The sequence below is a fragment of the Amia ocellicauda genome, unplaced genomic scaffold (assembly GCF_036373705.1).
Source record: "Amia ocellicauda isolate fAmiCal2 unplaced genomic scaffold, fAmiCal2.hap1 HAP1_SCAFFOLD_107, whole genome shotgun sequence".
NCBI classification, from domain to species: Eukaryota; Metazoa; Chordata; class Actinopteri; order Amiiformes; family Amiidae; genus Amia; species Amia ocellicauda.
In genome coordinates, this window is record NW_027102672.1 from 202,501 (window position 1) to 229,471 (window position 26,971).

The 26,971-nt window shown below is 41.3% G+C and overlaps 1 non-coding gene across 1 annotated transcript; it reads left to right on the forward strand.

The window, feature by feature from the left end:
* The first annotated feature begins 20,330 nt into the window (after positions 1-20,330).
* On the forward strand, positions 20,331-20,445 carry LOC136720639 (U5 spliceosomal RNA). The gene has a single exon (XR_010805590.1). It is a non-coding gene; the product is annotated as a U5 spliceosomal RNA (small nuclear RNA).
* The last annotated feature ends 6,526 nt before the right edge of the window (positions 20,446-26,971 follow it).

Sequence of the window (26,971 nt, forward strand, 5' to 3'; positions counted from 1 at the left end):
GGGGATGCACAGAAAGCGTACTTTGATCTGGAGCTGAAGGACGCCCAGGACTATGATAAATTGAAAGCGGAGATAATGACCCGATTGGGCGTGACCACCGCAGTGAGGGCACATCGGTTTCAGCAGTGGGCCTACCAACCAGGACAACCAATCCGAACGCAGATGTTTGATATGATCCATCTGGCCAGGAAATGGCTACAGCCAGAGGTCCATTCATCAGCCGAGGTGGTGGAGGCCATAGTCCTTGACAACTACCAACGCTGTTTGCCCAAGGACGTTCGATGCTGGGTTGGCCAGAATGAGGTGCTGTCCGCTGACACCTTGGTGGCCATTGTAGAGCGGTTCTATACAGCCGGAGCAGCAGAGCATGTACCGGAGGTTAAAAACTCGTTCCCCAGGCCATGACGAACCAGCGGACCGGGTAAGATGGTTCCAAAGTACTCTGGGAAACATGACGCGCTGGATTGGAAGAAAAGAGCAAGACTGGGGGGGGCAAAGGTGGGGCCTAAAGCCGAGACTAAGGGTTATAGGGGGTCACCATCACAACCAATTGTCTGCTACAATTGTGACAAAGTAGGACATATTGCGGCCCACTGCCCAGGTAGAGAGGAACCAATGCAATGTAATGTGTGTGATATGGGGAAAGAGAAACCGGTATTTTATGCCTGCCCTGTTGGGACGGATGTTTTCATAGGCGGAGTACCTAATCCAAAACACATGTGTACAGTGATAGTCGATGAGAAAGAAGTGGCTGCTCTACTCGACTCTGGCAGTATGGTTACACTGGTCACAGAAAAATTAGTAGCGACCAACAAGCTGGATAGACATCAGGAGCTCAGTATCACATGCACACATGGTGACACACGCCCCTATCCCACAGCCCTTGTAAACATACAGACAGAGGCCGGGAAACTAGATTACGAAGTCGGTGTGGTACCCAACATGCCATATGATGTGATACTGGGACGATATTTTCCTAATTTTGGAAAACTAGATAGAAAACATAGTAAATTGGAAATGCACACTGAAAACTGTAAGCCAGAAGTTGCCTCGATCCCACAACTAGAGCTAAAAGTAGACCTGGTTCCAGTTGAGTCGACAGTGAAGGTTTTAGTTGGGGAAAATTAAACTGAAAACATAGGGGTGGAATGTAGTGACGTAGATGACCCTATGGAGGGTGAGGAACCCAGCACTAGCAGGGTGGGTGAGAATCCATTCATAGAGACCCCTGAAGCTGACAATGTAGAAGTGTCAGTGTTAGAGGGACTCCCCACTGATTTTGGCAGCGCACAGGTGCGAGATCTCACTCTACACTATGCTAAAGAAAATGTGAAGGTAGTAAATGGGACCCCTATGACTACTGCAGACCCGCCAACAGCTTATCCTTATTTTATGGTAACAAATGACCTATTGTACCGTGTAAATAAGATAGGGGTGGACATTGTGGAGCAATTGCTAGTTCCCACCCCATTCAGACGAACAGTTCTCAATCTGGCACATGGGCATATCCTGGGGGGACATCTGGGGATGGACAAAACCAAGGATAGACTCCTGAGGAGGTTTTACTGGCCAGGCGTACATGCAGACGTGACAGAACATTGTAGCTCATGTCCTGAATGTCAACTACATGCTCCTAAACCAGCCTTCAGAAGCCCATCATAGAGACCCCCTTTGCTAGGATAGCTATGGATGTGGTGGGACCTCTCCCAAAATCAGCCAGAGGGCATCAGTATATACTGGTTATTTTGGATTATGCCACCAGGTACCCAGAAGCCATTCCACTGCGGACCATGGCTTCAAAAGGTATTGCAAAAGAGCTAATGTTGATGTGTAGTAGGGTGGGGATACCGAGGGAGATATTAACAGATCAGGGCACACCCTTTATGTCTAAGGTTATGACCGATCTGTGTAAATTGTTGCAGGTTAAGCAGTTGAGAACATCAGTCTAGCACCCACAAACAGATGGGTTGGTTGAGAGATTTAATAGGACCCTGAAGTCCATGCTAAGAAAGGTAATCGATAAGGATGGGAAAAATTGGGAATTCATGCTGCCCTACTTGATGTCTGCCATTAGGGAAGTCCCACAGGCTTCCCTGGGCTTTTCGCCTTTTGAACTGTTATATGGGAGGCACCCCAGGGGGATATTAGACATAGCCCGTGAAACGTGGGAACACGAGTCCACTCCTTTCCGGAGTGTAGTCGAGCACATCAATGCTATGCAAGAGAGAATAGCCACAGTCACTCCCATTGTGAGAGAGCACCTAAGGCAGGCACAGGAACACCAACAATTCGCCTATAATCGTCAGGCTACACTGAGGGTGTTCCAGCCTGGTGATAGGGTGTTGGTGTTGGTTCCCACTGTAGAATGTAAATTTCTGGCTACGTGGATGGGACCTTATGAGATTATAGAGCGAATACGGGAAGTGAACTATAAGGTTCAGCAACCCGGCCGCCGACCCCCAGAACAAATATATCATGTCAACTTAATAAAAGCCTGTAAGGACAGGGAAGTGTTGATGTTGACTTACCCCCCTCAGCCACTAGGGACACCGAAGGTGAATATTGCAGCTGCCTTGTCACCTGACCAGTTGAAGGAGGTGAACGACTTGATAATACGTAATAGGGAAGTTTTCTCAGGCATACCGGGGCGTACCCATTTAGTCTCTCACAACATTGTGTCTCTCCCAGGAAAGAAGGTAAATATGAGGCCTTACAGGGTACCAGAAGCTCGCAGGAACACTATTAGAAATGAGGTTAAGGAAATGCTGGAGGCAGGGGTTATTGAAGAATCCCACAGTGAGTGGTCCAGCCCTATAGTCATGGTTTCCAAACCTGATGGCTCCTGGAGATTCTGTAATGATTTTAGAAAGGTTAATGAAATTTCAAAGTTTGATGCATACCCAATGCCCCGAGTAGATGAATTGTTAGAGAATATTGGGAATGCTCGCTATATTTCAACTATTGACTTAGCCAAGGGCTACTGGCAGATTCCCTTGACCCCGGGTGCCAAAGAAAAAACAGCCTTTGCAACCCCAGATGGTCTGTTTCACTACACAGTGATGCCCTTTGGCCTGCATGGTGCTCCTGCCACCTTTCAAAGGTTGATGGACCACATACTTAGACCACACAGGACGTATGCGGCAGCATATTTAGATGATGTGGTCATTCACAGTCCAGATTGGGAATCACATTTGTCTCAGCTCCAAGCGGTATTGGATTCAATACATGCAGCAGGCCTGATGGCTAATCCAACCAAATGCAATTTGGGGTTGGAAGAGGCCAAATACTTGGGCTATACAGTAGGGAGGGGTATGGTGAAACCCCAAATATCCAAGGTTGAAGCCATAAACTCTTGGCCTAGGCCTGTCAATAAAAAGCAGGTTAGGGCATTTTTAGGGTTAACTGGGTATTACCGGAGGTTTATTCCCAACTATGCTACCTTAGCGGCCCCTCTGACTGATATGACTAAGGCTACAGAACCCAATATGGTTAGATGGGGTGATACAGCAAACCGGGCTTTCCGGAGCCTACAGGAGGCGCTCTGCCGCAACCCCGTTTTAATGGTACCTGACTTTCAGAAAGAATTTATAGTCCAGACGGACGCCTCTGAGGTGGGGATCGGAGTGGTTTTGTCCCAAAGAATGGGTGATCACGAACACCCGGTGTTGTTCCTTAGCAGAAAGTTGGAATCCAATGAAATAAATTATTTGGTAGTTGAAGAAGAATGTTTGGCAGTGAAGTGGGCTTTGGACAGTCTTCGATACTATTTGTTGGGCAGGCACTTCACCCTGATCACTGACCATGCCCCCCTCACTTGGATGCATCGTTCGAAAGACAGGAATGCCCGTGTGATGAGGTGGTTTTTGAGTCTCCAACATTTTCATTTCACCCTGCAGCACAGGCCAGGGAAGGCCATGGGGAATGTTGATGGGCTGTCCCGGGTGCATGCTTTTTTGCGGCTGTCGCTCGACCTATGGGGTCGCAGCTGGGGGGGAGGATGTGGGACAAACCAAGGGGCAGGGTCATACATGGCAGACATGTCAGGCCAGGTCTGCTGCAAGGTCTGCACTCTAGGGAAGAAAACCGACCCTAGACAACTACACTCCCCAGAAACCCTCAGGCAGCCTAATGTGGTCACTTGGTGCTACTTCCTCAATTATTCACCAAGTATATAAGGCGGAAAGATAGAGTCAAGCTAGAAGGTCAGGCCAGAAGCTAGTTTGATTTCTGTTTGTTATTTACGATGATAACCTTGGAAACAATGTCAAACGGTATGACCTACGTGCCTGTTCCCTAAAACCATGTGTAGACCTATGGACTCTGTTCTATAATGATATATGTTCTGCTTAGTTAGCCTTTAAGATAACATAGTAATGACTTTCTAGCATGTATGCATGTATGTATGTCCAATTGCTTTGACAATACAAATGAATTGAATTGAGAGGGAGAGAGAGAGAGAGAGAGAGAGAGAGAGAGAGAGACAGACAGACTGAAAAACAGACAAACAGACACACACACACACACAGACATACACACACACACACAGAGCCAGCCAGCCAGCCAGCTCAGCGATGACATCACGAGCCTCTCTCAGCTGACTGCTATGACATCACAGAGCACGTACATTCCGTTGCTTGCCGTCTGACAACCACTCAGTCACCGCCAGCCAGACTGGCTGGCTGGCTGGATGTGGGGGATGCTTGCTGCTGCTGCGTACCTTAGCAAGCTTATTTGCTTGACCGGCCTTCCAACTCCTCTGCCCACATGCCCACCTATGCCCGATCTGCTGTTCACCTGGTCACAGCTCCGCCCCAACAAGGCAGATTCTCCCAAAAATGGTACAAACTGATCCACGTTCCCCTCCACGGAAAGCTTTAGCCCAAAATAAGGGACAAATTCTGTAACAACATAATGGATGCCCACCCAACCTGTGACAAAACTGAGAAAAAAGAAAAACGCCAGTCCTCCTGGGGGAGGGACACACAGCCACCCTGGCTGCCCAATATGTCAGCGCCTACCACAGCCTGAGGGACACAGTGACACACGAGCACCGGCTGTAAATATAATGTAAATACTTGTTTGTTATGCATGTCATTGTATTTCAAAAAAGGAATCTGGAAATAGTAAACCTATTTTCTTTATTTGTATGTATTAAAGATCACATTTTTTTACATTTTCATTTTCTGTACTTCATTACATCTTATTGTGATTCATAATTCTATTATTTATTTTCCGTGTAGATGTATGTATGTATGTATGTATGTATGTATGTATGTATGTATATGTATGTATGTCCAATTGCTTTGACAATACAAATGAATTGAATTGAGAGGGAGAGAGAGAAGAGAGAGAGAGAGAGAGAGAGAGAGAGAGAGAGAGAGAGGAATATGAGCTCCTAAAAAACATTTGTTTTTATACATAAGCGGATTTAATTTGTCATTTACAAATGAATATATAGCACTATAAACATACACAGAAGACATGGAATAGAAATTCAGAAGAAAAAGTATTCAAAAAATAATAATTTTAAGAGAAACACAAAAAGAAGAAAGCAGAGAGACAGTTCAGGAAGAAAAGTCAGAAAAGAAAAGCTGAAGACAAGAATTGGAGGTAAGACCTTTCACCTATAGAGACAAATAATTAAACAAAAAAATATGTATTAATAAAATAAATAAGCATTCTCAGTAGTTGACTCAGCCAATGAAAATGCAGAGCTCCAATTTGAATAGAGTGACAGTAGGAGAGAGCCCAACTGCCACTGAGACTGATAGAAATCTATCGAACAGCAGTCTGACTGCAGAGCTGCCTTTTGAAATCCGATACCCTGAAGACATTCGCTCTGCACAGGCTAAGAAGGACTACAAACAAGCTGTGATGAGAGCATCTCCTGAGACCCTCATCCTAGACTACACCGGTAAAGGAGAAAACAGGGTCAAGAACAATCTACTGTTCTACACCCAGTACCCCACCGCCTTTCACAAAACCCTGTGCCAGACATACCCCAATAACAACAAGAGGGGCATTAGCAGAGGCAGGCAGATCTCAGTGCTGGTAGAGAAAGACACAGACAGTGTGATGCTCACTTTTAATGTATACCACAACGGGACCATCATGGTGCAGGGCAGCGAGAGCAGCCTGGACCAATTATCTCTCGGCTTCCACACCTCAAAGCAGCAGACTGAGGTAGAGAAACACGAGCCAGAGCCGGCCACCCTGCAGTCTGCCCCCAGCCACACGGAGCCAGACAGTGCCCCATCTCCCACAGACTGCCCCCCTGTCTCCCCAAAACTCTCCAGCAACATTAAAACACTAAAGGAATGCCTATCAGTGCTGGAGCTGAAGTTTGCGGAGTTCAGGGACTAAAGATGCACCACAAGGCTGAGATCCATGAGCTGAGAGCAGCAGTGAGAGACCAGGAGGAGCAGAGCCAAACCCTGAGGACGGAGCTGCACAGAGCGAGGGAGGAGCTGACCAGGACACCCCAGCACAGCCAGCTGAGGAGCCTGCAGAGCCAGCTGGAGAAGCTAAGAGAGGAGCACAGAGACTGCACTGCACTGACCCCACAACACCTACAACCCCTGACGCACCCACTGATGCACCCACTGATCCACCCACACTCCCCACCACTCCTGACACCCCCACTATCACCAGACCTGCCACTAATACACAAACCCCTGAAACGCCACTCCCCTAAAACACACCCGCTGCCCCCACCACTCCCGACGCAAAACCCGGAGTGGCAGGTCAACACAGAGGTGGTCATTCTGAGCGACTCCAATGGGAAGTTCCTGGATGAGAGGCGCCTCTTCCCTGGGCGAAAAGTGAAAAAGCTTTGGTGCCCGACAGCACAGAGAGCCCTGGAGCTGCTCTCCAAGAGGAGGCTGTGCCAGGTCAAACACATCCTCATCCACACCGGCACTAACGACCTGAGTGCCCGCAGGGGCGATGTGGCCTCAGCCCTGAGACAGGTGGCAAAGAAAGCCACAGAGGAATTCCAAACTGCCAAAATCACCATCTCCACACTGCTGCCCCGCACAGACGTGCCCCTGCACATCATCCAGGCCATCAACGCAGAAGTATCCCGAAGATGTGCCCTCCTCCCCAACGTCCACCTGGCACACCACTGAGACATCCAGCCACATCACCTGTATGACCACGTCCACCTCAACAAGACGGGTGTGAGGAAGGTCCGTTTTTAGTGTTTCTCTGAACACATCCAAGCTTACCTAGGCGCTACATATTATTTTCAATTACCCGTAATTCTGATCTGTATTTTGGCTTGTTAATAGAAGTTATTGAAGTTGGACTCCTAATTCAAAATAACCAATATGTATCTCAACGTAATTTACTGACAGACATCACTCTTTATCACTTTCACTTTTGAAGGAACTGCTTTGTATTCTGTGTATTGTTTTATTGTAGTGCTGCTTCCTTTCTTGGCCAGGTTTTACTTGCAAAAGTGATTTTATTCTCAATGTAAGCTCAAAGTCAAATAGTTTAAATAAGAAAACAATGTATTGAAATGAGAACATCATGAACCTGTGTAATTGTGCTGAAGGACAAGCACTGAAAGCAGAGAGAATTTTGTGTTTGGCATTGAATAGCCTTAAAGAAAACTATGCCGTTTTTGGAAACTTTCATATTTAAGTTGAATGTAGGCAAAAACATTCCAGTCACTCTGAAGAGAGAATACAGTTTACTGTTCGAATAAGTAGCCCCTGAATTGAAGATAAAAATCAAAAGTGCTGTTCGTAATTAGTTTACACTTTTACATCAGATGTCTTGTTTTTGCGTTCCAAATTGAGGAGTTGTGGCATATAATGTAAATGAAGTTACTTCACTAGTAGTGCGATTTCTACGTTGTGTATGTGTGTTTGTATATATGAACTCATACATTTTTTTAAGATTGTATTTGGAAAACAAATTCAGGTATAGCACGTGTCCCCCTTTTGAATGGGTTCTATATATAACATTTTAAAACGAATGGTTCTGTGTAGAACGCTATGTTTGGGGGTTCTTCATGTAACCCCTTTGAAGGGGTTCTACATAGAACCATAAAGGGATCCACCAGAGCGATTACTCGAGGAACCCTTTATGGTTCTGTGCAGAACAATTTCTTCTAAGAGTGTGGAGTGTCGCCACACAATTTCTCTCAGAGGGCTTTTGACCAATGGCAATCCAATCCTGAATGACGTCACCACTATCCTGTTGTACTTTATGGGAGAGATGTATTAAGTAGTTTATAATGAGAAGAATAACAATAATCACCTGTTTTTCATAGGTTTTGTATCCATGGTCTCCTTCATATTAGGAAAGGAAGTTGATCCATAGCCTACTCAGAGACAACTGAGAGTTGGTCTCTGAGCAGCAGCACAAAGGGGTCGAGTCTCTCAATGTCCGTGTGTTGGAGATATTCCACCATATTGGTCCCAGCCTTTAAAACAATGTTAAAGAAGATGTTAAAGATATTGTAGAAATATATTGCAGAAGAGCAGAACTACAATCACACTTTTTCAATGCTATTGCTGTTTTCTACCTCCCTGGTGAGGTACCAATGCGGGAAGTTTGAGAGAGTATTTCTAAAATGTGTATGATCCAATACACACAGTTATTTAAAAAGCTGACGTCTTGTACATGCTCACCAGAACCAAGCCTAATTAAATAACACATTTAATATTAAATAAGTACATGTGCAGTAGCCACTTGGACAATTACAGATCCCCAGGTCAAAACACAACAGAAAGACATGAAAGATCGTATTTTCAAATCACATCTGTGGCCCCCATAACTGTAATTTGGTATTAGTGGGTCAAAGGATTTATTTGGTTCAAGTGATAATAAGATCATATTTTGAAAACAAACACTACAGGATGTCATATTTAAAATGACTGTGAGTACCTTTCTTTAGTGACGGTTCTGAGGGGGGCAGGGATTAGTTGAGTGTGCTAATTGGAGCTGTAAAGTGTGCAGAGAAAATACAAATGTTTTCTTTTAATATGAAAACAAAGAACTTTTTTTTAACACCGACCTGGGATTGTGTTTCTTTCCAAGTTTCCTTATTGTTTCTGAGAAGAGACTGTTCACTTGCAAAGTGAACTGGACCCGTGTGACTCGCAGGTAAGGAGAGCCCGTGTTGAACTAAGATGGCTACAGTGAGTTTTCCTGGACAAAGCTCGGGCAAAGGATAGCGCAGAGTGCACCTGCACCTGAGATTGTGTTGAGAAGCTTTGTGATAAGAGCAGGTAAAGAGGGAAAAGAAACACAAGTATTTTCTTTGTTTGAAGAACACATTTTGTTTTAACTGAAACGGGACTACAACTTTTGAAAGGGAAATAGTTGCTAGTGCACTGTATTTTTATTGAGTTTATTAGAAGAAAAAAGCTTATATTTTGGACAGAACGAACTCGTTTGGCATGCAACTAGCAGCAAACGATGTGAAGCAAACAAAACAGTTAGCAAGTTAGCAAGTTAGCAAGTTACAGTCTGTCCTAGGTCCGGGGGTGCTTATGGTTGTTTATGGGTTCCCTTACCTTAGCCAGTGTCATGTACGGGTGTCCGTACCTTACTGGAGTGTTTGTTTTTATTATAATATATATACATAATATAATATATAATAATGTAATATTTCAGATAAATCGTCACAGTGAGTGACACCAGCATTATTGGTTTTTTGAGAAATAAAAAAACAGAATGTAGAGAAGAAAATGTTGGAAGGAAGTTGGGAGAAAGACTGGTCTCCGAAGGAGCACCGGGACTGGTGGAAGCAACAACAACCAGATAAGACAGAGAAAGGAATTGTGATATTGTGTCAGGTTGGTGAGAATCAAGAAAAGAAAATAACAGAAATGGAAGATCATCATAAACAGTAATGTGAATTGAGAGAAGAAGTTGTGAAAAATACGATAGAATTAATAGAACTACAAGGCAAATTAGAAGGGCAAGAAAAGTGGTCAGAAAAGGTGAAGGTGTAGGTGCACGATGTGCTGCCGTGTTAGGAGCGCGTCGCGACACAGATCACTCCGAGGACGACAGGCCCGATTGGGATGATTTAGATCGCAAAGCATGGGAATATGAAAAAGGAGGTTTTGCTAGCGCTCCTCCCCCATATAATCCGGAATATAAATCAATCACTGATTTTGGTTATAATAATACATTGTATCCAGATCTGACCGCTCTGAAAACGGTCCCAGCTGCACCCATGCAAGTCAAAACTAGACAGAGTAAAGAGGAAGGTCAATCAATAGTCTATACGACTAAAACCCATGTCCCCTTCTCCCCAGGAGAAAAAGAAATGATATGGGCGTCCCTCCCAAAATTAAAACCAAACCAGGGTAACACAACTTTTTGGGATATTCTAGATGAAAAGATGGTTATTCACCTCCTTCACCCGCACGATGTACACATCATCGTGAAGGCTAAATGTCCGCCCAACATTTGGATACAGTTACTACGAGAATATCAGACCGGGGAGTGGGCTAATGTAGCCTCTACAGATGAGGAGGAAATAACAGAACTTTTTCACAATGGATCAAGAAAACTGAGATAGTGAAATAATGAAATAATCGAGTGGGATTATTTGACATTTTATTCTAAATAATCATAAGCTTAAATAATAAGTTATAAGGGCTGTTTGAGACACTGCAGGGTCAATAAAACATGCCACAGATCGGATATCTGAATTATCTTTAGATATCAATGTGTATGTGCTTTGTGTGTTTATGAATATGTATAGTTTGAAGGTGATATAAGGTAAATGTCTATGTTTTGGCAATCATTTTAGAATTATATTTAAAAATGTAACAACAGATTTATCATATTCATGAGGATCTTTGGCTCTATACAGAGTGCCTCAAGCATCAGAAATCAGAAAGAAAGACTATTATAAGAAAAGTAATCCAAAATATACATTGAATAAACAGATGGATAATAATAGTAATACATAAATAGTCATGGTGTCTCCACAAGAAGAACCAGAATTTGTTTGTTAAACATCATGTTATGGACAAGCTCTGTCAAAAGTCAAATTCAAGGAAACGAAAGGCTAGAAGAGAGCCTGGTGCAGCCCTGACAGCCTGTGAAAGCAGGAGAATGTAAACAGTCTGGTGACATGTTACAGTCTTTCAGAAAATGTTTGGTTATTGGTGCCTAGCATATAATACCTGAAATGAAAGTCAAAGTAGACCATGGTTTTAAGATGAGTGATGTAGGAAAAGGGTAAGATACCGCAGAAGTATAAGATTACAACTATAGAATAAGTAAGCTCAAGTAATATAAAATGCTTTACAGGAGAAAAGGAAGAATGGAAAGGAAGAGTAAAAGAGAAGGTGTCCTAGGATTATGGGAATCATTATTGAGATCAATGGCCTATTGGCTAATATTTTGTTAGGTACATATATGACTTCAATAAACGAATAATGGAGTGACATCTGTATAAATATAAATAAAACATATTGATAAAAAAACCTGAATACATTTCTTGTAAGAAATTAAGAATAGGAGAAAGAATAGCTTTTAGAATGCAGAGCAATGTTAACCAAAGTTGAAGAGGGTTTGAGTAAGTTGACGAGGGTCTGAGTAAGTTGATAAGGCTTGGGAAGCAGGAAAAGGTGAGTTTGATGTGTGTGAGACAAATGTGCTGCCACTTTTAGCACAGAGAGCTTCTGATGGTGATTGAATGAAACGTGGGAAAATAAATAAACTTGATGTAGGATAAATGAATAAATAATTGAATGAGATATGAGCCGCAGAGACCTCCCACATTGGAAAGTGGACTACAGCAGATAATCCTCTCCTCTCCCAGGGCAGGGTGATTAAGTGGGGACGCGTGTGAAGAGTGCAGGTGGACCCAGGTGAGTTGTGAAAGAAAGAAGAAACAAAAATAATAAGGCACGCGTGCAAACAATCAAAATAATACTAAGTGAATAACAAATTAAACAATAAAGTGAAAGATAATCAACACACAAAATAATGGCAATATAGAACCAAACAAAATACACAAGCCATATTGCATAAAGTGAAGTGAAATATAAATATAATAAGTAATGGTGATTAAGGAGCTAATTAACACCGTCCGTGACATTTACATTGGTTGGGTGTGTGGATACCAGTAATAATTTTTGTTTTATTGAAATACAAAATAATTCTATTTTTCCGAAGTGCTGAACTTTAATACAGTCTAGAAAGATTAATTTTTTGTCTTGGGCTATATTATTATTACCATAGTTTTTCTATTGTATAAGTATCTTGGAGTAGAGGCATAGGTGGGCATGTGGGCAGAGGAGTAGGAAGGCCGGTCAAGCAAATAAGCTTGCTAAGGTACGCAGCAGCAGCAAGCAGCCCCCACATCCAGCCAGCCAGCCAGTCTGGCTGGCAGTGACTGAGTGGTTGACAGACGGCAAGCAACGGAATGTACGTGCTCTGTGATGTCATAGCAGTCAGCTGAGAGAGGCTCGTGATGTCATCGCTGAGCTGGCTGGCTGACTGGCTGGCTGGCGGGCTGGCTGGCTCTGTGTGTGTGTGTGTTTGTGTGTGTGTCTGTTTTTCTGTTTGTCAGTCTGTCTGTCTGTCTCTCTCTCTCTCTCTCCCTCTCAATTCATTTGTATTGTCAAAAGCAATTGGACATACATACATTCATATATATATATATATATATATATATATACATACATACATGCTAGAAAGTCATTACTATGTTATCTTAAAGGCTAACTAAGCAGAACATATATCATTATCGAACAGAGTTCATAGGTCTATACATGGTATTAGGGAACAGGCACGTAGGTCATTCTGTTTGACATTGTCTCCAAGGTTCTCATTGTAAATAACAAAGAGAAATCAAACTACCTTATGGCCTCCTGACCTTCTAGCTTGACCTTATCTTTCTTAAGTATACAAGAGAGAAAAACAGTTGTGAGAAAAGAATTTCTAACTTTCCTTCCACACATACATACATACATACATACATACAAACCAGAGGCATGCAAAAAAATATAAAGAGGAAGAAAATGTTGTATAGCACATACAAAAGGGATGGTGATGAAACAAAATACATAGAATATGTTGAGCTGCAAAGAGATCTTAAGAAAGGGATCAGGAAAGCAAAGAGGGAAATAGAAAGAAACATAGCTCTTGGAGCTACAACCATTGCAATGAGCTTTTTTCAAAATTACAACAGCAAGCGGTCAATTAAGGAGGAGGTGAAACAGATAAAGGGCAAAAATGGAGGTATCTTGGAAAACGAACAAGATGTGGCAAATATTCTAAATGAGTATTTCACAGAGGTTTTTACAAAAGAAAAAACAGATGACATGCCACAGGTTGACAATCAATCCAGTCAAACCCTAAGAGAGATCAGGATAAATGAGGAGGAGGTACTAAAGGGACTAGCAGAATTAAAATCAAACAAATCACCTGGGCCAGATGGGATATTTCCAACAGTACTTAAAGAAATGAGGGAAATTATGTATAGGCCGTTAACTCGATTATTTCAAATGACACTTAGAACAGGGGATGTTCCCACTGACTGGAAGACAGCAAATTTCATACCAATCCACAAGAAAGGGGACAAAACTGAGCCAGGAAATTACAGACCAATCAGTCTCACCTGCATCACCTGTAAAATGTTGGAAAAAATGATTAGACAGAAAATAGAGGAGCATCTCAATGAAAACCATATTCTTGGAGATAGTCAACATGGGTTTAGACGAGGCAGATCATGTCTTACTAACTTAATAAATTTTTTTGAACATGCAACTGCAGCTGTAGATCACGTGAAAGCATATGATATGATATACTTAGATTTCCAAAAAGCTTTTGATAAGGTTCCACACCAAAGACTGATCCTCAAATTGGAAGCTGTAGGCATTCAGGGTCATGTAAGTAGATGGATTATGAACTGGTTGATGTATAGGAAACAGATTAGAGGAGTCACTTCTAACTGGAGTGAGGTTGTTAGTGGAGTTCCACAGGGATCAGTACTAGGGCCTTTGCTTTTTCTAATCTATATTAATGATCTGGACTCTGGGATACTTAGCAACCTTGTCAAATTTGCAGATGATACTAAAATAGGTGGCTTAGCAGATACAATCTTGGCAGCACATGCTATTCAGAGGAACTTAGATAAATTCAGTTGTGGGCTGACACCTGGCAAATGAAATTCAATGTGGACAAGTGCAAGGTAATACATGCAGTAAAACAAAAATGTCCACTATAATTACACTATGGGAGGTACAGATCTAGATGAAGTAATGCATGAGAAAGACCTAGGAATCTATGTGGATTCACTTTCTCCATCCAAACAATGTGGGGAAGCAATACAAAAGGCATACAGAATGCTAGGGTATATCGTCAAAAGTGTAGAATTTAAGTAATGTTAAGACTGTACAATGCGCTAGACCTCATCTGGAATACTGTGTACAGTTCTGGGCACCACACTTCAAGAAGGATATTGCTGCTTTAGAGACAGTTCAGAGGAGAGCAACCAGACTTATTCCAGGTCTGAAGGGAAAGTCCTACTCGGAGAGACTGAGGGAACTGAACCTTTTCACCCTGGAACAGAGGAGATTACGTGGGGACTTGATCCAAGTCTTCAAAATCATGAAAGGTTCCTCAAACCAGAGGAGCTTTTCCAGATCAGCAGGGACACACGCACCAGGGGACAACAAATGGAAATTGGGCTTCAAGGCATTCAAGATGGAAAGTGGTAGAAGCTGAAAGTTTGGGAACATTTAAAAATAGACTGGATAGGATCCATGGATCACTTAGATATTAATGGACACCAAACGAGCATGATGGGTCGAATGGCCTCCTCTCGTTTGTAAACTTTCTTATGTTCTTATGTTCTTATGTTCTTATGAATGTTCCCTAAGCATGTTTCAAATGTTCCCTAATTTATGTTACAAATGTGCCTTAGCACCTCTCTCTCTCTCTCTCTCTCTCTCTGTCTCAATTCAGTGCATTTGTATTGTCAAAGCAATTGGACATGCATACATACATACATACATATATATGGAAAATAAAAAATATGTGTACATCTCTGCATTAATGGTGCCCTAACAGATGTGCAAGTTACATGACAGACAGACAGACAGACACTCACACACACTTTCACACACACACACACACACACACTTTCACAGACAGACAGACAGACAGACACACACACACACACACACACACACTTGTATACCTGACACGTATAGAAGACTGGATAGGGAGATATAAATAGCAATGGGGAGACTCTTGTACTTGGTGTGGCTCTATCCATATAGTGGGGCCAGCAGCCACTTAGCAGGTGCAGCAATAGAAGCTCAGCCTGGGGAGACTGGATTTAGCATTTCCTCTCCATTTTGATAAGTATCCATAATCATTTCTGCAAAATACTTCTATGATACCTATGTATGTTTTTTACTTGTACTATATTATACTATCAAGTATCAGTGTACACATACAATGTGACCTGTTACATTAATACAGAGGCCACGGAAGGCCAGATCACTAATAGCCACTGTCCCCTGATATTACACTTTTTTACAATCACTTTGGCACTCATTTCAGAACCTTGATGTCATTTTTCAAAACTCTAGACACTAAACTCACACCCGATGATCAAAATGCACATTTTTCAATTGCTTGGATACAATACACATCAACCTCAGATCATTTGTTCATTGAACTAAAATGATACAACTTAACGTCAAAGTATTACCATTTCAAAATGCAATTCACACATTACATCTGAGATCACTGTCTATTCATTTCATTACAAAGATCTAACTATCAATTGATACAGCTGCTCAAAATGATAAGTGACTGTTGCATTACTCTTAATTCATAGTTTTATGGAAACTGACGAACAGTATTCCATGTTTCGATCATGAAAGTTTCAGGATAATGAGATCCATTGACACCAATAACCGAGGAGCATGAACCAGTTGGACTACATTATCTATGGATGTAATATTTCATCATCATTCATCATCATGTAGCACTTTTCCACACCATGTTTTCAGTGTGTAAGGAAAGTTAGAAATTCTTTCTCTAATACCTGTTTTTCTCTCTTGTATACTTAAGAAAGATAAGGTCAAGCTAGAAGGTCAGGCCAGAAGGTAGTTTGATTTCTGCTTGTTATTTACGATGAGAATCTTGGAGACAATGTCAAACAGTATGATTGAAGTGCCTGCTCCCTAATCCATGTGTTGATCTATGAACTCTGTCCTATAATGATATAAATTCTGCTTAGCTAACTTTTAAGATAACATAGTAATGACTTTCTGATTATAACCAGCTCTTTGATTTTTGTGTATAAAAGCTCTGACTGTTAAAATGAAGGCAGAGCGACTTTGGGATCTTCTTGAGTCACTGTTCCTCTCCACGCTGCGTGTATTAAAGGCTTTGCAACTAACGCTCCAACCTAGTTGAAGATGATTCTTCTTCCACATCAGATATGACATTACTGTATGTATGCAGGCCCTTGTAATTGCTTTTCCAATACTGCCAACTGGTTATTGATGATTGATTTCACATTGTGGTACGAGTATCGAGTGAAATGAGTGCTATCCACCCGAGCAACACAGTGATAACATGGAGCCGGCAGGTCATCCAGGTCACAATAGAGGTCAAGCAGTGGGAGGAGGAAGACGTGGTGGTCAAAGGAATGGAAGGGGACATGCACCCCTTCTGAGAGGTGGTCGTGGGCCTCGTCATAGAGGAGGGCTTAGGCCTCACCAGAGAGGCAGCCATGGGCCTCATTTGAGAGGTGTTGGGGGAACGTGGTAGAGGACAAGGCCACGGACCAGACAGCGGCAGCAACAGCAAATAGTGTCCAGTGAAATCCGAGAAATAGTTGTAGAACATGTTGTAAATCATGGCATGACCATGACTGAGGCAGCTACAATGATTCAATCAAACCTCAGAATCAACTCAGGATCAACTGTGGCCTCAATCATCAGAAATGTCCGTACTGAGAAGCGGCAAGTCTTCAGCATGCACTAAACATTAGGCTACTCTCAATTGTCAAATGACTGTATACTGCATACCAATGTGTAGCACAGAGTATAGTGTGCCTTTTGAAAGAAATGCAGAGTGAAGCAGCTGATGACTGAGTATGTTCAGGTATGTTCAGTTTCAAGATGCCTCTTGTGAAAAATGGTTGTGAGAACCTGAACCTGAACACAGGGCTGATGGAAATTTAGAAGTACAGTAATCAATCCTTTGTTTTGCTTTTTACACTAAGCCAGGTGAGGAACACTGCAGTTGACATTTTACTGTAGTTTTGTTCGTTTTTGTAGCTAATTATTTTTGCATGGATTCAAAGAAACCTATGGTGTGATTTGATTGTATTGCATCAATACATTTCAGATTTTGTTCAATGATTCCACTGTGTCTGTAGTATTCTCTCTACTAGTCCTTTTACAGTGATGTATTTATGTGTAGTACCATAATGAAACATGTATCACATATTTTGTACTACAATATTTAATGATTGTACGAACAACTACACAGTGAAACTATCGGTATCTTCTGTGTTACTATGTTACTATGGTATTTCATGATAAATGAGTTATTTGAACCAACAAGTCTGCAAGTGCTAGGTTTCTTTAAAGATATGAATGCACAATGCAATGTTTTGAACATTGGACAGCCTGTGTTACAAGTGATGACCGTTTTGAGTTTTGTGTCTAGAGTTTTGAAAAATGACATCAAGGTTCTGAAATTAGTGACAAAGTGATTGTAAAAAACTGTATATTCATCCTATTTAATGTGCTCTTTTAAAATGTACTTTTCTTTTTTATGTTGCCATTTCTGTTCTACCAATGTTTCAGTTGTTAGCCAAAGATTGACAGAGTACATCTCATACACACAGGCCAGACAGCAAAGATTTCTTTTTGAAATTCAATTACAAATGCTGCATGAACTCATCAATACGATTAGAGCTCCTGAAAGCAATATAACTAACTCACTCTACAGCATCTCATTAGCAGTGAAAAGAAATCAAGAAAGTTGGGACAGTCGACTGTTTACCACTATGTAACATCACCTTTTCTTTTAATAACACTTATTAAGCACTTGGGCACTGAAGACACCACTTGGTTAAGTTTAGCAAGTGGGATTTCCCCCCATTCATCCATTATGCATTTCCTCAGCTGCGCAACTGCACAGGGCCTTCGTTGTCTTAATTTGCACTTCATAGTGCGCCACACATTCTCAATTCGGAGACAGGTCAGGACTGCAGGCAGGCCATGCTAGCACCCGCACTCTCTGCCTACGCAACCATGCGCTTGTAATCTGGGCAGAATGTGGTTTGGCGTTATCCTGCTGAAAAATGCAGGGACGTCCCTGGAAAAGATGATGTCTCGATGGCAGCATATGTTGCTCCAAAATGTGTACATCTCTTTCTGCAAAAATGGTGCCCTCACAGATGTGCGAGTTACATGACAGACACTCATACACACTGTCACACCCATACACACACAAACACACACTTTCACAGACAGACACACGCACACACACACACACACACACACACACTTTCACAGACAGACAGACAGACACACACACTTTCACACACAATCACTTTCACAGACAGACACACACACACAAACTTACATACATACATACATACATACATACAGTGAGGGAAAAAAGTATTTGATCCCCTGCTGATTTTGTACGTTTGCCCACTGACAAAGAAATGATCAGTCTATAATTTCAATGGTAGGTGTATTTTAGCAGTGAGAGACAGAATAACAACAAGAAAATCCAGAAAAACGCATTTCAAAAAAGTTATAAATTGATTTGCATGTTAATGAGGGAAATAAGTATTTGATCCCCTATCAATCAGCAAGATTTCTGGCTCCCAGGTGTCTTTCATACAGGTAACGAGCTGAGATTAGGAGCACTCTCTTAAAGGGAGTGCTCCTAATCTCAGCTCGTTACCTGTATAAAAGACACTTGTCCACAGAAGCAATCAATCAATCAGATTCCAAACTCTCCACCATGGCCAAAGAGCTGTCCAAGGATGTCAGGGACAAGATTGTAGACCTACACAAGGCTGGAATGGGCTACAAGACCATCACCAAGCAGCTTGGTGAGAAGGTGACAACAGTTGGTGCGATTATTCGCAAATGGAAGAAACACAAAATAACTGTCAGTCTCCCTCAGTCTGGGGCTCCATGCAAGATCTCACCTCGTGGAGTTTCAATGATCATGAGAACGGTGAGGAATCAGCCCAGAACTACATGGGAGGATCTTGTTAATGATCTCAAGGTAGCTGGGACCATAGTCACCAAGAAAACAATTGGTAACACACTATGCCGTGAAGGACTGAAATCCTGCAGCGCCCGCAAGGTCCCCCTGCTCAAGAAAGCACATGTACAGACCCGTCTGAAGTTTGCCAATGAACATCTGAATGATTCAGAGGAGAACTGGGTGAAAGTGGTCTCAGATGAGACCAAAATCAAGCTCTTTGCCATCAACTCAACTCGCCGTGTTTGGAGGAGGAGGAATGACCTCAAGAACACCATTCCCACCATCAAACATGGAGGTGGAAACATTATGCTTTGGGGCTGTTTTTCTGCTAAGGGGACAGGACAACTGCACCGCATCAAAGGGACGATGGACGGGGCCATGTACCATCAAATCATGGGTGAGAACCTCCTTCCCTAAGCCAGGGCATTGAAAATGGGTCAAATACTTATTTCCCTCATTAACATGCAAATCAATTTATAACTTTTTTGAAATGCATTTTTCTGGATTTTCTTGTTGTTATTCTGTCTCTCACTGCTAAAATACACCTACCATTAAAATTATAGACTGATCATTTCTTTGTCAGTGGGCAAACGTACAAAATCAGCAGGGGATCAATTACTTTTTTCCCCCACTGTACATACATATATATGGAAAAGAAACATTACAAGTATAAATCACAATAAGATGTAATAAAGTACAGATAAACAAAGTGTAATAAAATGTGATCTGTTTGAAAATGCAGGGACGTCACTGGAAAAGATGATGTCTGGATGGCAGCATATGTTGCTCCAAAATGTGTACATCTCTTCTGCAAAAATGGTGCCCTCACAGATGTGCGAGTTACATGACAGACAGACAGACAGACACTCACACACACTGTCACACCCACACACACTAACTTTCACACAGAGACAGACACACACACACACACACACACACACACACACATACATACATACATATGGAAAAGAAACAATACTTTTATAAATCACAATAAGATGTAATAAAGTACAGAAAAACTAAATGTAAGAAAATGTGATCTTTAATACACACAAATATGTATGGCTGGTCGGATGCGTCTTGGACTCGGGTTCCTCTTCATTACGTATAACGCTTTTGCCTTTTGCTAAAGCTTTCCGTGGAGGGGATCGTGGGTGAGTTTGTACCATTCTTGGGGGGCTCTGCCTTGTTGGGGCGGAGCTGTGATCCAGGTGAACAGCAGATCGGGCATAGGTGGGCATGTGGGCAGAGGAGTAGGAAGGCCGGTCAAGCAAATAAGCTTGCTAAGGTACGCAGCAGCAGCAAGCAGCCCCCCCATCCAGCCAGCCAGCCAGTCTGGCTGGCAGTGACTGAGTGGTTGACAGACGGCAAGCAACGGAATGTACGTGCTCTGTGATGTCATAGCAGTCAGCTGAGAGAGGCTCGTGATGTCATCGCTGAGCTGGCTGGCTGGCTGGCTCTGTGTGTGTGTGTGTCTGTGTCTGTCTGTTTTTCTGTTTGTCAGTCTGTCTGTCTGTCTCTCTCTCTCTCTCTCTCCCTCTCAATTCAATTCATTTGTATTGTCAAAGCAATTGGACATACATACATACATACATACATATATGTAGCGTAAGGTACACTTATACATTTCAATTAAAGAAGTGAATTCATAGTATCACCTTATCACGAATCCTGGAGTCTTGTAGAACTCAATTTCTGTAATAATTGGACGCAGACACCAATTCCAAAGATATAAATTGTCAAATTTATTTAAAAACAAAGACTAAATGTAGCACTACACTAATTATACAAAAGGGAAAAACTAATTAAAATTCAACTCTAGATCAACAAATCAAAGACAAATCACTTCCGTGACCAAATCAAAGACCATGGGATCCCATAGGATAACACACAAATCTTTAAACAAAAAAGGTTATAAACACATTGACTACAATACCGGTTAGTAATTCTAGGAATCACTAAGAAACAGTTGAAAGTGCTAAATTGCAGTTTCAGAAGATGAAAAAAAACTGTAACTGATGGGATATGTAGTACTTTATACTCGAGTGGTCTATGCGATTACACCCTGTTGGTGTTATTAAGAACGCCAAGTACCAGAATGCAGAGCGGGACTGTTTTTTGTGCCGTGACTTGTCGGGGGAAAAAGGTGCAGAAAAAACGGACGAGAAGGTGAAGGTAGTATGGCGGTGATGCACGTGTTGGTGAAGTGGGAAAGCGGGGTCGACAAAGACTCTTACAGCGTGATTCCCACTGCTTGCTTTCGCAATTTTGATTTATTCAGCATTGCTGATGATGACGAAGAGACGACTCGAAACTTCAGAGCAGAGTGGAGAGACACGAACAAACCTCCAAAAGGTGGATGGCCTGTCCATGAAGCGCAGATCATTATGACTGGTAACAATGTTTATTTAAAAAAAAAACATTAAAGTCTTTACATGCTATTTGATATATACAATCACAGTATATTTGAAATGAATGTTTAAGTTATTAATGTGTTGTACTTCTAACATACTCTTATAACATGGTAGGTGGTGGTGAGGGCGCTAAAACTCGTCATACTTGACTGGCATTTGTAAGAACGATTTATTGTGTGTTGTGCTATACAATAAAATCCCCCAAATCACAAAATAAATTAAACCAGATATAATTTAACTTCAGTTTTGATTCAGTGTTGGCTGTTCATCTTAATTTGTATGGTCAAAGCACAGTATTTTTATGACAAATAAATATAATCCCCAAATATCTGTGGACATAATGCAGGGTTTTATTTATTTTATTTTTATTTTAGGAAAAGAAGGCGAACTAAGAAGAAAACTTAATGACCTAACAAAAATGCCCTGTCCTAAAATGAAGAGAGTACCTAAACCAAACAAAAAACTTCAAATTTCAGATGATAGTGACCTTGATGAACCACAGTTACCGGTGAGATAATTACTGCAAATATTAAATAAATGTATTGCAGGATTGTTTTTTTTTAATCATATTCATATATATATATATATTTTCATTTTAAACTCTTTTCCTCTCTGAATACAGCACAAAATAAGAAAGAAAACCGATGGAGCTTCAAGAATTAGATCCCGTCATATTCTACAGACATTTAAAGAGTCCAGTGAAGTTGAGCTACAGCAAAAAGTTAAGCAGCTCGAAAAGGAAAACACAAGACTTAAAAATGAAAACCAATGTCTTCGAAACCGTATGGTTGATGGTAAGTTTTTTTATTTATAGCAAATAATTCCTTACCTTGATAAATGTTATTCTTCAGTAATTTAGATTCCAGAGTAATGTATTATAGTTGATCATACTGAAGTAATCTAGAACCACAATACAGACTCTTAATGTGCACTGTCTAATAGTTTAATAATACTGATTATTAAATAAAGTTTTTCAACATAACTTCATAATCCTACATTAATGACTATATGCATTACATTAGACCTGGTAATTCTTGTATTTTATCTTTTTTATTTTTTTTGTAGCTAATGTTAATGACCCACAAAAAGGTCAGTTTGCCAATAACATAGAGCAAGTCTCTCAAGTATAATTGCAGGCATTGATGGTTTTGTTTTCACTTTGTATTAAATATATTACTAGAAATGATTATCATTTAATACTAAGGTTTTTTTCTCCAGAGATTCCAGACCTTTTGGACAATCTGAAAAAAATTGTAACAAAAGCCACATTTATCAGCAATGAAGACAAAAGTGTGTCACCATCAAGTGGTTCTGACAGCCCCACAGCAAATTGTTCTGAATCTGACAAAGAATCACCAAAACAGGTATAACACTCTTGGTCTACAATATTACAAAGACAAGGTAAAAATATATATATTGAAAACAAATATTGGTTGTAAACAATCTAATGATGCTACATTATCAGTTATATTCATAGTTATAGTTGATAATAAGAATGTAATTGAATTATGGGTGTCACAGATTCACTGACTTTATTATGTCTGTAAATTAATAAACTTAGAATTGAGACATACTGTGGTCTTTAATAACACATTTCTGTAACAAAATCACAGCCTTACTGATAATGTATTCCACTTAACGTAATATAAGAATAGTTTGGGAATAAACTTGTTTTTTATTTACCATTGTCTTTTAGGTGGAAATATTCCCAGGCACTGGAGTTTACATTGACAAACTGTCCTGGATCCTTGCAGAGAGGTGCAGCACGAATACGTCATATGCAAGAACCCTGACGGTTGCTGTCTTTGACTTTCCAACATTACTAAAGAGCAATCTTCGTGGTGGTGGCAGCAAGAGAGATCCAACTTCGGAGACATTAAGATCCTCATTGATGTTATTGAGGATCATATACAGCTGCCTTCGGAAGGACACGACGTGTTTCAGTTGCGGGGCTTTGCAGCCCAGCGGGACCCTTTTAATGCCGGACATCAGCTGCCCGAGCCGGTGCGGATGAACGGAGGGACGTTAGACAGCGTTACCTTCCGGGCAGGAGCAGCGAGCGGCAACACCGGGGTGAAAGTGTCGTCTAACACTGTGCCATTAGCCACTAGCTGATTGAGCAGATCAGTGGTTTTTAAGAAGATAACAATGGCAGCAGACTTGATATTTTCACACCCTGCTACCTCCCCAACCGCTAACACACACTGCTCTAGGGGGCAGAACTGCACCGGAGCGATCTTGACTCCATGGCGTCGGGTCAGTTTTTCAAAAGACGCATTCAGGGGGTCCGACCCCCCGACCCGGGAAGAACTACCGGTACTCCCCCCTCCCCTCCCCTGTTCCCCCACAATAAGAAAAGCACTGAAAACAGAAGACAAAATAAACAAACTGAAAAAAGTAAAGCAACAAAAAAACGCAGCCAAAGGACAGAGCTCTCAGCAGCACTCCCGCTCACTGCAGACCCCTCCCACACACTCCCAGCTGAGAGAGAGAGAGAGAGAGAGAGAGAGAGAGAGAGAGAGAGAGAGAGAGAGAGAGAGAGAGAGAGAGAGAGAGTGTTAGTGTCTGTCTGTCTCTCTCTCTCTGTAGATGCATCATAGGGAACATATGTAACAATCTCTCTTTTTGTTTACCAAAAATGAGAATGAACGTATTTCAAGTGGGTGTTGCCTTGGTTGGAAACGTTTTAAGATTATTTATGAAGTGTAAAGTGGATTTGTCTCAGTTCTCCGTAGTTTTCAATGTATGTGCCATTCAGTAGCGTTCATGTTACAGATGTGCCCTATGCAGTGGTAGGGTCAATAAAATGTCAGTAAAACTTTATTTTAGCAATTATGGAGGGGAAGAACTGCAAATAGAGGGTCCCCACTAATTATCTAACTTACCAACAACGTTTCAAATTAGGTCTTGCGAAGCTGCCAAATAATGCTGTATAATCGTATGTGTCTTCATACACCGGCTGCTATAGTCTGATAGCTTTGATTATATATATATATTTTCTCGTGAACCACAAATGCTATTTGCTTGATTTTTACAGAGTATGTTATAAATACCATTCTTATGAAGCCTGACAAATTGTATGCTGTAATTATGAATATTTTCAAATCATTTGTTTGTTTTTCCTAACATGTTACAAATGTTCCCTGTGTGAAAGATGCATTATATCTTAATAACGTCTAAACAATTAAAGATATACAGATTATTATTTTCGGTAAAGTTATAACACATTGCTATTAACTATGTGTGTCAGTAAAAGTTTAAAAAATCCTAACAATTTTTTATTGATCCTGCAAAATAAGTGTTTAGGGAACATCTGTAACATAGTTAGGGTTAGCCACTGGGTAAGGGTTACATCTTCAGCAGTAAGTTTATTCATGTTAATTATTCTCATCAATGTTAAAGAACAATAAGTTCTATCATGTGTGTCGATAAAATGCTGATATTCCATAACGTTTGCTTGTGTATTCTGCAAAACACATATTTAGGGAACATTTGTAACATTAGGGTTACGATTTGCCATAGACGCGGAATGAGTTTGATTGTGATGTTAAATGGGGTTTAAAGACGCAGTCGCCTCGGTGCTGATTACTATTGCTGTGTTTCTCCACTTCTACTCCATGCTTGGGAACGCCCACATCCAGTGACGTCAAAACCGGTGGAAAAGCGGGCCGGTTCAAAAAAGATCAGCTGGATCCCAGGCCGAGCAGCAGCTCCGGCTCCAGCACCGGCACCATGTCGCTGGAAAAGCGCTAAGTGAGCTCACAGTGAGCTCAGTGTAATGTCTGCTCTGGTGAGCTCACAGTGTGACCTAGTCGTGAGTTCACGTCTTCACTGGGTAGTCCTTGACAACTTAATTGACTCAATTCTTGGGCTTAATTGGTCAAAATGACCATTGGTTGAAGGTACTCAGGGACTGATGTGTAGAGAGACTTATTAAACCTGCAGGATTGTGGTTTTCCCAGAACAGAATTAACCAGTGTAGCGTTATGTTGGGTGTATTCTGATAAGAGCATTTTAGCTCTGAGCTGAAGCACTGATCTAAAGAAGACCTCTCCCCCCCAAATTTATCAGATTTCCTTAACTCATCAGCATGTGAACTGGTTTACATCAAAGTGACAGTCTTGGGAGGATGGCACCGAGAATGGGCCAAATAGCTTGGAATCCCTGCTGTGAGATGTCTGGGGAAGGGGGCCTGTAGGAAATAAAAACTCTTTGAAATGGACGAGAGCCGAAATCCCGACACAGAGCTACGAACCCGTGCCAACCGGCATTTCCAAAAGATGGCATGGATTGACATCAGTCATAAATCAAGCCCCCCTCCAATAGGACACTGGGGGCTGAAACCGAAATCCAATCTCACAAACTAAAGAACCAATCACCTATTGATCTGACAGGCCTATAAAGGATAACGCACGGCATCTCTATCTCTCTCTCACCTAAACCAGTAACTCGCTGCCACAGCTGAACTTGTATCTCTGTTGCCAGAACCGGAACCAGAAACCAACTAAGTCTTTGCCAGCAACAGAAGGGTTAAACTGGGAGAAGGAGATTGAGCCGTAGGAAGAATTCTTTTAAAGGACTTTATTAAATAAAGAACTTTACAGACTGCGCTGCCCGCCTGTGCCCAGCCATCCAGCTGGACAATTGACTAAGTCGACTGAATACGAAAGTCATTTAAATAGCTATTTGAGTCTTAAGAAACTTGACCCTTGGAACGAACAGGGCCCTGCTTTCCTCAAAGACTTTGTCTTCAAGTTTGTGGTTAAAATACTTAATTTAATCCCTGTATTGTATGGAATAATAATAACAACTGTAAAACATAAGAGAAGGGCCTAATAATAAACACAATACACAATAGACTAGAACCCTTAGAATATAATAATACGAACATCTTCATGATTAGTATGATTGTACTTTGGATAATATATTAATGCAAGTTGATAACATATTTTACAGAAAATGGGTTTTAGGAATTGTGACCAAAAAACTAAAATAATTGCTTCAGGGACCACTGCTCCTTTTATCAAGACCAATGTATAGCCCACTTTTCTTTTAAATTATGTTTAAAACAAAATTGAAGAAGCAGTGGTTAGTTCTGAATCAAACATATTGACCCCCTCACTCAATCTGTAAGTCCTGCAGCAAACATTGGAATATGCATAGATATTTGCACAGACTGGTATAAATGTCCCTTATAACTAACCAAATGCCATTTTTGTTGTTTGAAAAGTGCCCAACATCTTACCAGTATGTCCTTTTAGTATGTCACAAAGGTTCCCTAAGGCACAGAAACTTAGAATACAGAGCAA